Source organism: Rattus norvegicus, chromosome 2, assembly GCF_036323735.1.
Source record: "Rattus norvegicus strain BN/NHsdMcwi chromosome 2, GRCr8, whole genome shotgun sequence".
Classification (NCBI taxonomy): Eukaryota; Metazoa; Chordata; class Mammalia; order Rodentia; family Muridae; genus Rattus; species Rattus norvegicus.
The window spans coordinates 71,339,723-71,348,564 of NC_086020.1; the positions used below are offsets into that span (position 1 = coordinate 71,339,723).

The 8,842-nt window shown below is 40.7% G+C and overlaps 1 long non-coding RNA gene across 1 annotated transcript; it reads right to left on the reverse strand.

The window, feature by feature from the left end:
- Positions 1-1,206: 1,206 nt before the first annotated feature.
- Positions 1,207-2,083, reverse strand: LOC134485721 (uncharacterized). The gene is made up of 2 exons (XR_010063984.1): positions 1,791-2,083; positions 1,207-1,389 (listed from the first exon to the last, which is right to left on the reverse strand). It is a non-coding gene; the product is annotated as an uncharacterized LOC134485721 (long non-coding RNA).
- Positions 2,084-8,842: the final 6,759 nt, after the last annotated feature.

An 8,842-nucleotide genomic window follows, 5' to 3' on the forward strand; every position in this document is an offset into this window, starting at 1 on the left:
TTATGGTTTTCCTCGGTAAATTTCTCCCATATCCTGCCAACCTCTTCAGTCACCCAAATCCATAACCTTCTTGCTTACTTTTCTTAGAAAACAGAAAACCATATATAGAGAAATGAAATAAATAAAATGAGATTAAAATTACAAAAAAAACTGAATAGGACAAAGTTTAATAGAATAAAAAGAGCAAAAGAAAAATTCACATGTTGACACAGAGACATATAAATTCATAAACACATATGCATACAAATGCACACACAGAGAGAAACACAAAGAGAGAGAGTATGGTATAGCTAAAGAAAAATGCACACAAAGTATCCTTAAACAAGAAAGAATCCTTCCAAACATATCATTGAGTTCATTTTGCACTGGTCATCTCCTCCTTTGGTCCTTCCTTCAAGTGTAGGTCGTAACTTAGTGAGATCTGAAGTAAAAAATAGTTTTCCTCTGCAAGTGGTAATCGCTTGGAGATAGCTTTTTGACTAGGGCCAGGAACTTGTGCCTGCTTTCCCTAACAGAGTTAGAGCTGTCATAGACCTGTGCAGGCCCTGTACAGGCTGCCTTAGTCTATGCCAATTCATATATTCATCAGACCTTTTGCTTGTAAAGGGCCTTGTTTCTTTGGTGTCTTCAATCTCCATTGTATCTTATAATATTTCCATCTTCTCTTCCACAGAGTTTTCTTTTTTCTTTATTTTTAAATTTTTTATTAGATATATTTCTTTACTTACATTTCAAACTTTATTCCCCTTCCTGGTTTCCTTTCCATAAGCCCCCATTCCCTCCTGTCCCCCTCCCCGATATGGGTATCCCCCCTATACATCTCCCTTATTGCCCCCCATATTCCCTTGCACTGGGGGTCCAATCTTTGCAAGACTAAGGTCTTCTTCTTCCCCTGGTGCCCCAACAAGTCTAGTCTCTGCTATATATGCAGTTCAAACCCTGGATCAGTCCATGTATAGTCTTTTGGTAGTGGTTTAGTCTTTGGAAGCTCTGGTGGGTTTGCATTGTACTTTTTATGGGGTTCCACAGAGTTTTATAAATACCTAGTGGGACTGGGGCCTGGGGATAGGGTATTTGTTGGAAGTACATGATCTCAAACTGTTTTAAGCACTTTCTCTCTGCACTTTTTATAGTTCTAGTAGGGGAAATCTTCTCTAATGATGGCTGAGCAAGGTACTGATATTTAAGTAAAAAATAATATCATCATCTGGAATGATTTCATTGTTAGATCCCTTGAACAATACAATAATATTTATCTTTCTTTCAGGTCCATAGATTATCTACGATCAGGCCTTTAGCCACTGGGTTCCATCTCCTGGTGTAAGTCCTTAATCCATTCAGATAATGGCTGGTTGTACAGGTCTGGCTGGTACAAAGTTGAGAAGTCCTCTGAGGGGGAAGTAGGGATTAGAAAAAAGACAGAGAAGAAGACTCAGAGACAAAGGTTCGAAATCAGGAGAACTGTCCAGTCAGTACTGAGATGACCCTGAGCTTAATTCTCTTAAACTTTATATACTTTACTGTATTGTGGGAGACGAAGTCACAAGCCAGCAGGGAAAATGGCTGACATACATTCAATATCTGTACCCATCCAGATGCCTCCCTATTCCTCTTTGTTCCTTCCTCCAAGATTAACAGAATACTCAGGCACCTGCCTTGCACATCAAGTTTATCCCCCTTAATGACAGGTGAGTAGTCTCTGGCCTGACTTGTTTCTCACAGATGCCAACAAAATGGCTCCCAACAGTTGGTTATCCCAGAACTCTAGTTCTTTTCTTGCATAAGCCTACCTTTCAGGTCACCATTGTAGTTTGAAGTGTCTTTATCGGTGTTGGTATTTAATTTTCTGGATTAAGTATCACCCTTTCATGGCACCAGAAATTTAATTTGATAGGCATAAATATCTAATTGCAACTTTGTATGCCCTGTTGTTTAGTAAATCTTTTTATATTTCTTAGCTCTGCTGTGTGTGTGTGTGTGTGTGTGTGTGTGTGTGTGTAATTTATAAAGCTTCAACTGAAGTAGGTTTCCATATGACTGTTCCATGTGTCTTATTCTAGCTGCCCCTCCCTATATTTCCCCCTTACAATGTTCTTCCTTCTCTCTCCATACTTAATACAAGTGTTCTGTCACACCCATTGTGATAGGTTCAGCCTAGGGAGTGGAACTATTAGAGGGTGTAGCCCTGTTTGAGTAGGTGTGTCACAATGGGTATGGGCTTTATGACCATCATCTTAGCTGCCTGGAAGTCAGTATTCTGTTAGCAGCCTTCAGATGAAGATGTAGAAGTCTCACCTCCTCCTACACCATGCCTGCCTGGTCAATGTCATGCTCCTGCCTTGATGATACTGGACTGAATCAGTATGAAACAGTAAAACCCTAACTAAGACACCCATCTAGAACCGTCTATTCTATTTCTGCTTCTTAACTTCTGGTTGTAAGGATTGTAGCCTGCTTATCAAAAACTTAATAGTTACTATCAATAAGATAATATATGATAGAATTATATTTTTTGGTTCTGGATTACCTTGATTCCCTTGATTTTTTTTCTTGCACCAACCTTTTACCTGCAAATTTTATTATTTCATTATTTCATTATCTTAAGCACTGATTAATATCTCATTGTGGACCGGAAGTCCCCCACCCGCGGATCCCGGCCCGCAGCAGCTCTCTGCTCCCAGACCCGGTGAGAGAGAAACCCAACCGCCTGGTCAGGTGGGCACTCCTGAGGCTGCAGAGCGGAAGAGACCACCAACACTGCTCACCCCTGCCCACATCCCTGGCCCAAGAGGAAACTGTATAAGGCCTCTGGGCTCCCGTGGGGGAGGGCCCAGGAGCGGCAGGACCCCGCCGGACCCTGAAGGAAACAGACCGGATAAGCAGTTCTCTGCACCCAAAACCCGTGGGAGGGAGAGCTAAACCTTCAGAGAGGCGGACAAGCCTGGGAAACCAGAAGAGACTGCTCCCTGCACACACATCTCGGACGCCAGAGGAAAAAGCCAAAGACCATCTGGAACCCTGGTGCACTGAAGCTCCCGGAAGGGGCGGCACAGGTCTTCCTGGTTGCTGCCGCTGCAGAGAGCCCGTGGGCAGCACCCCACGAGCGAACTTGAGCCTCGGGACCACAGGTAAGACCAACTTTTCTGCTGCAAGAAAGCTGCCTGGTGAACTCAAGACACAGGCCCACAGGAACAGCTGAAGACCTGTACAGAGGAAAAACCACACGCCCGAAAGCAGAACACTCTGTCCCCATAACTGACTGAAAGAGAGGAAAACAGGTCTACAGCACTCCTGACACACAGGCTTATAGGACAGTCTAGCCACTGTCAGAAACAGCAGAACAAAGTAACACTAGAGATAATCTGATGGCGAGAGGCAAGCGCAGGAACACAAGCAACAGAAACCAAGACTACATGCCATCATCGGAGCCCAATTCTCCCACCAAAACAAACATGGAATATCCAAACACACCAGAAAAGCAAGATCTAGTTTCAAAATCATATTTGATCATGATGCTGGAGGACTTCAAGAAAGACATGAACACACTTAGGGAAGCACAGGAAAACATTAATAAACAAGTAAAAGCCTACAGAGAGGAATCGCAAAAATCCCTGAAAGAATTCCAGGAAAACACAATCAAACAGTTGAAGGAATTAAAAATGGAAAAAGAAGCAATCAAGAAAGAACACATGGAAACAACCCTGGATATAGAAAACCAAAAGAAGAGACAAGGAGCTGTAGATACAAGCTTCACCAACAGAATACAAGAGATGGAAGAGAGAATCTCAGGAGCAGAAGATTCCATAGAAATCATTGACTCAACTGTCAAAGATAATGTAAAGCGGAAAAAGCTACTGGTCCAAAACATACAGGAAATCCAGGACTCAATGAGAAGATCAAACCTAAGGATAATAGGTATAGAAGAGAGTGAAGACTCCCAGCTCAAAGGACCAGTAAATATCTTCAACAAAATCATAGAAGAAAACTTCCCTAACCTAAAAAAAGAGATACCCATAGACATACAAGAAGCCTACAGAACTCCAAATAGATTGGACCAGAAAAGAAACACCTCCCGTCACATAATTGTCAAAACACCAAACGCACAAAATAAAGAAAGAATATTAAAAGCAGTAAGGGAAAAAGGTCAAGTAACATATAAAGGGAGACCTATCAGAATCACACAAGACTTCTCGCCAGAAACTATGAAGGCCAGAAGATCCTGGACTGATGTCATACAGACACTAAGAGAACACAAATGCCAGCCCAGGTTACTGTATCCAGCAAAACTCTCAATTAACATTGATGGAGAAACCAAGATATTCCATGACAAAACCAAATTTACACAATATCTTTCTACAAATCCAGCACTACAAAGGATAATAAATGGTAAAGCCCAACATAAGGAGGCAAGCTATACCCTAGAAGAAGCAAGAAACTAATCGTCTTGGCAACAAAACAAAGAGAATGAAAGCACACAAACATAATCTCACATCCAAATATGAATATAACGGGAAGCAATAATCACTATTCCTTAATATCTCTCAATATCAATGGCCTCAACTCCCCAATAAAAAGACATAGATTAACAAACTGGATACGCAACGAGGACCCTGCATTCTGCTGCCTACAGGAAACACACCTCAGAGACAAAGACAGACACTACCTCAGAGTGAAAGGCTGGAAAACAACTTTCCAAGCAAATGGTCAGAAGAAGCAAGCTGGAGTAGCCATTCTAATATCAAATAAAATCAATTTCCAACTAAAAGTCATCAAAAAAGATAAGGAAGGACACTTCATATTCATCAAAGGAAAAATCAACCAAGATGAACTCTCAATCCTAAATATCTATGCCCCAAATACAAGGGCACCTACATATGTAAAAGAAACCTTACTAAAGCTCAAAACACACATTGCACCTCACACAATAATAGTGGGAGATTTCAACACCCCACTCTCATCAATGGACAGATCATGGAAACAGAAATTAAACAGTGATGTAGACAGACTAAGAGAAGTCATGAGCCAAATGGACTTAACGGATATTTATAGAACATTCTATCCTAAAGCAAAAGGATATACCTTCTTCTCAGCTCCTCATGGTACTTTCTCCAAAATTGACCATATAATTGGTAAAAAAACGGGCCTCAACAGGTACAGAAAGATAGAAATAATCCCATGCGTGCTATCGGACCACCACGGCCTAAAACTGGTCTTCAATAACAATAAGGGAAGAATGCCCACATATACGTGGAAATTGAACAATGCTCTACTCAATGATAACCTGGTCAAGGAAGAAATAAAGAAAGAAATTAAAAACTTTTTAGAATTTAATGAAAATGAAGATACAACATACTCAAACTTATGGGACACAATGAAAGCTGTGCTAAGAGGAAAACTCATAGCACTGAGTGCCTGCAGAAAGAAACAGGAAAGAGCATATGTCAGCAGCTTGACAGCACACCTAAAAGCTCTAGAACAAAAAGAAGCAAATACACCCAGGAGGAGTAGAAGGCAGGAAATAATCAAACTCAGAGCTGAAATCAACCAAGTAGAAACAAAAAGGACCATAGAAAGAATCAACAGAACCAAAAGTTGGTTCTTTGAGAAAATCAACAAGATAGATAAACCCTTAGCCAGACTAACGAGAGGACACAGAGAGTGTGTCCAAATTAACAAAATCAGAAATGAAAATGGAGACATAACTACAGATTCGGAGGAAATTCAAAAAATCATCAGATCTTACTATAAAAACCTATATTCAACAAAATTTGAAAATCTTCAGGAAATGGACAATTTCCTAGACAGATACCAGGTATCGAAGTTAAATCAGGAACAGATAAACCAGTTAAACAACCCCATAACTCCTAAGGAAATAGAAGCAGTCATTAAAGGTCTCCCAACCAAAAAGAGCCCAGGTCCAGACGGGTTTACTGCAGAATTCTATCAAACCTTCATAGAAGACCTCATACCAATATTATCCAAACTATTCCACAAAATTGAAATAGATGGAGCCCTACCGAATTCCTTCTACGAAGCCACAATTACTCTTATACCTAAACCACACAAAGACACAACAAAGAAAGAGAACTTCAGACCAATTTCCCTTATGAATATCGACGCAAAAATACTCAATAAAATTCTGGCAAACCGAATTCAAGAGCACATCAAAACAATCATCCATCATGATCAAGTAGGCTTTATCCCAGGCATGCAGGGATGGTTTAATATACGGAAAACCATCAACGTGATCCATTATATAAACAAACTGAAAGAACAGAACCACATGATCATTTCATTAGATGCTGAGAAAGCATTTGACAAAGTTCAACACCCCTTCATGATAAAAGTCCTGGAAAGAATAGGAATTCAAGGCCCATACCTAAACATAGTAAAAGCCATATACAGCAAACCAGTTGCTAATATTAAACTAAATGGAGAGAAACTTGAAGCAATCCCACTAAAATCAGGGACTAGACAAGGCTGCCCACTCTCTCCCTACTTATTCAATATAGTTCTTGAAGTTCTAGCCAGAGCAATCAGACAACAAAAGGAGATCAAAGGGATACAGATCGGAAAAGAAGAGGTCAAAATATCACTATTTGCAGATGACATGATAGTATATTTAAGTGATCCCAAAAGTTCCACCAGAGAACTACTAAAGCTGATAAACAACTTCAGCAAAGTGGCTGGGTATAAAATTAACTCAAATAAATCAGTTGCCTTCCTCTATACAAAAGAGAAACAAGCCGAGAAAGAAATTAGGGAAACGACACCCTTCATAATAGACCCAAATAATATAAAGTACCTCGGTGTGACTTTAACCAAGCAAGTAAAAGATCTGTACAATAAGAACTTCAAGACACTGAGGAAAGAAATTGAAGAAGACCTCAGAAGATGGAAAGATCTCCCATGCTCATGGATTGGCAGGATTAATATAGTAAAAATGGCCATTTTACCAAAAGCAATCTACAGATTCAATGCAATCCCCATCAAAATACCAATCCAATTCTTCAAAGAGTTAGACAGAACAATTTGCAAATTCATCTGGAATAACAAAAAACCCAGGATAGCTAAAGCTATCCTCAACAATAAAAGGACTTCAGGGGGAATCACTATCCCTGAACTCAAGCAGTATTACAGAGCAATAGTGATAAAAACTGCATGGTATTGGTACAGAGACAGACAGATAGACCAATGGAATAGAATTGAAGACCCAGAAATGAACCCACACACCTATGGTCACTTGATTTTTGACAAAGGAGCCAAAACCATCCAATGGAAAAAAGATAGCATTTTCAGCAAATGGTGCTGGTTCAACTGGAGGGCAACATGTAGAAGAATGCAGATCGATCCATGCTTATCACCCTGTACAAAGCTTAAGTCCAAGTGGATCAAGGACCTCCACATCAAACCAGACACACTCAAACTAATAGAAGAAAAACTAGGGAAGCAGCTGGAACACATGGGCACTGGAAAAAATTTCCTGAACAAAACACCAATGGCTTATGCTCTAAGATCAAGAATCGACAAATGGGATCTCATAAAACTGCAAAGCTTCTGTAAGGCAAAGGACACTGTGGTTAGGACAAAACGGCAACCAACAGATTGGAAAAAGATCTTTACCAATCCTACAACAGATAGAGGCCTTATATCCAAAATATACAAAGAACTCAAGAAGTTAGACCGCAGGGAAACAAATAACCCTATTAAAAAATGGGGTTCAGAGCTAAACAAAGAATTCACAGCTGAGGAATGCCGAATGGCTGAGAAACACCTAAAGAAATGTTCAACATCTTTAGTCATAAGGGAAATGCAAATCAAAACAACCCTGAGATTTCACCTCACACCAGTGCGATTGGCTAAGATCAAAAACTCAGGTGACAGCAGATGCTGGCGAGGATGTGGAGAAAGAGGAACACTCCTCCATTGTTGGTGGGATTGCAGACTGGTAAAACCATTCTGGAAATCAGTCTGGAGGTTCCTCAGAAAATTGGACATTGAACTGCCTGAGGATCCAGCTGTACCTCTCTTGGGCATATACCCAAAAGATGCCTCAACATACAAAAGAGACACGTGCTCCACTATGTTCATCGCAGCCTTATTTATAATAGCCAGAAACTGGAAAGAACCCAGATGCCCTTCAACAGAGGAATGGATACAGAAAATGTGGTACATCTACACAATGGAATATTACTCAGCTATCAAAAACAACGAGTTTATGAAATTCGTAGGCAAATGGTTGGAACTGGAAAATATCATCCTGAGTGAGCTAACCCAATCACAGAAAGACATACATGGTATGCACTCACTGATAAGTGGCTATTAGCCCAAATGCTTGAATTACCCTAGATCCCTAGAACAAACGAAACTCAAGACGGATGATCAAAATGTGAATGCTTCACTCCTTCTTTAAATGAGGAAAAAGAATACCCTTGGCAGGGAAGGGAGAGGCAAAGATTAAAACAGAGACTGAACGAACACCCATTCAGAGCCTGCCCCACATGTGGCCCATACATATACAGCCACCCAATTAGACAAGATGGATGAAGCAAAGAAGTGCAGACCGGCAGGAGCCGGATGTAGATCGCTCCTGAGAGACACAGCCAGAATACAGCAAATATAGAGGCGAATGCCAGCAGCAAACCACTGAACTGAGAATAGGTCCCCTATTGAAGGAATCAGAGAAAGAACTGGAAGAGCTTGAAGGGACTCGAGACCCCAAAAGTACAACAATGCCAAGCAACCAGAGCTTCCAGGGACTAAGCCACTACCTAAAGACTATACATGGACTGACCCTGGACTCTGACCCCATAGGTAGCAATGAATATCCCAGTAAGAGCAC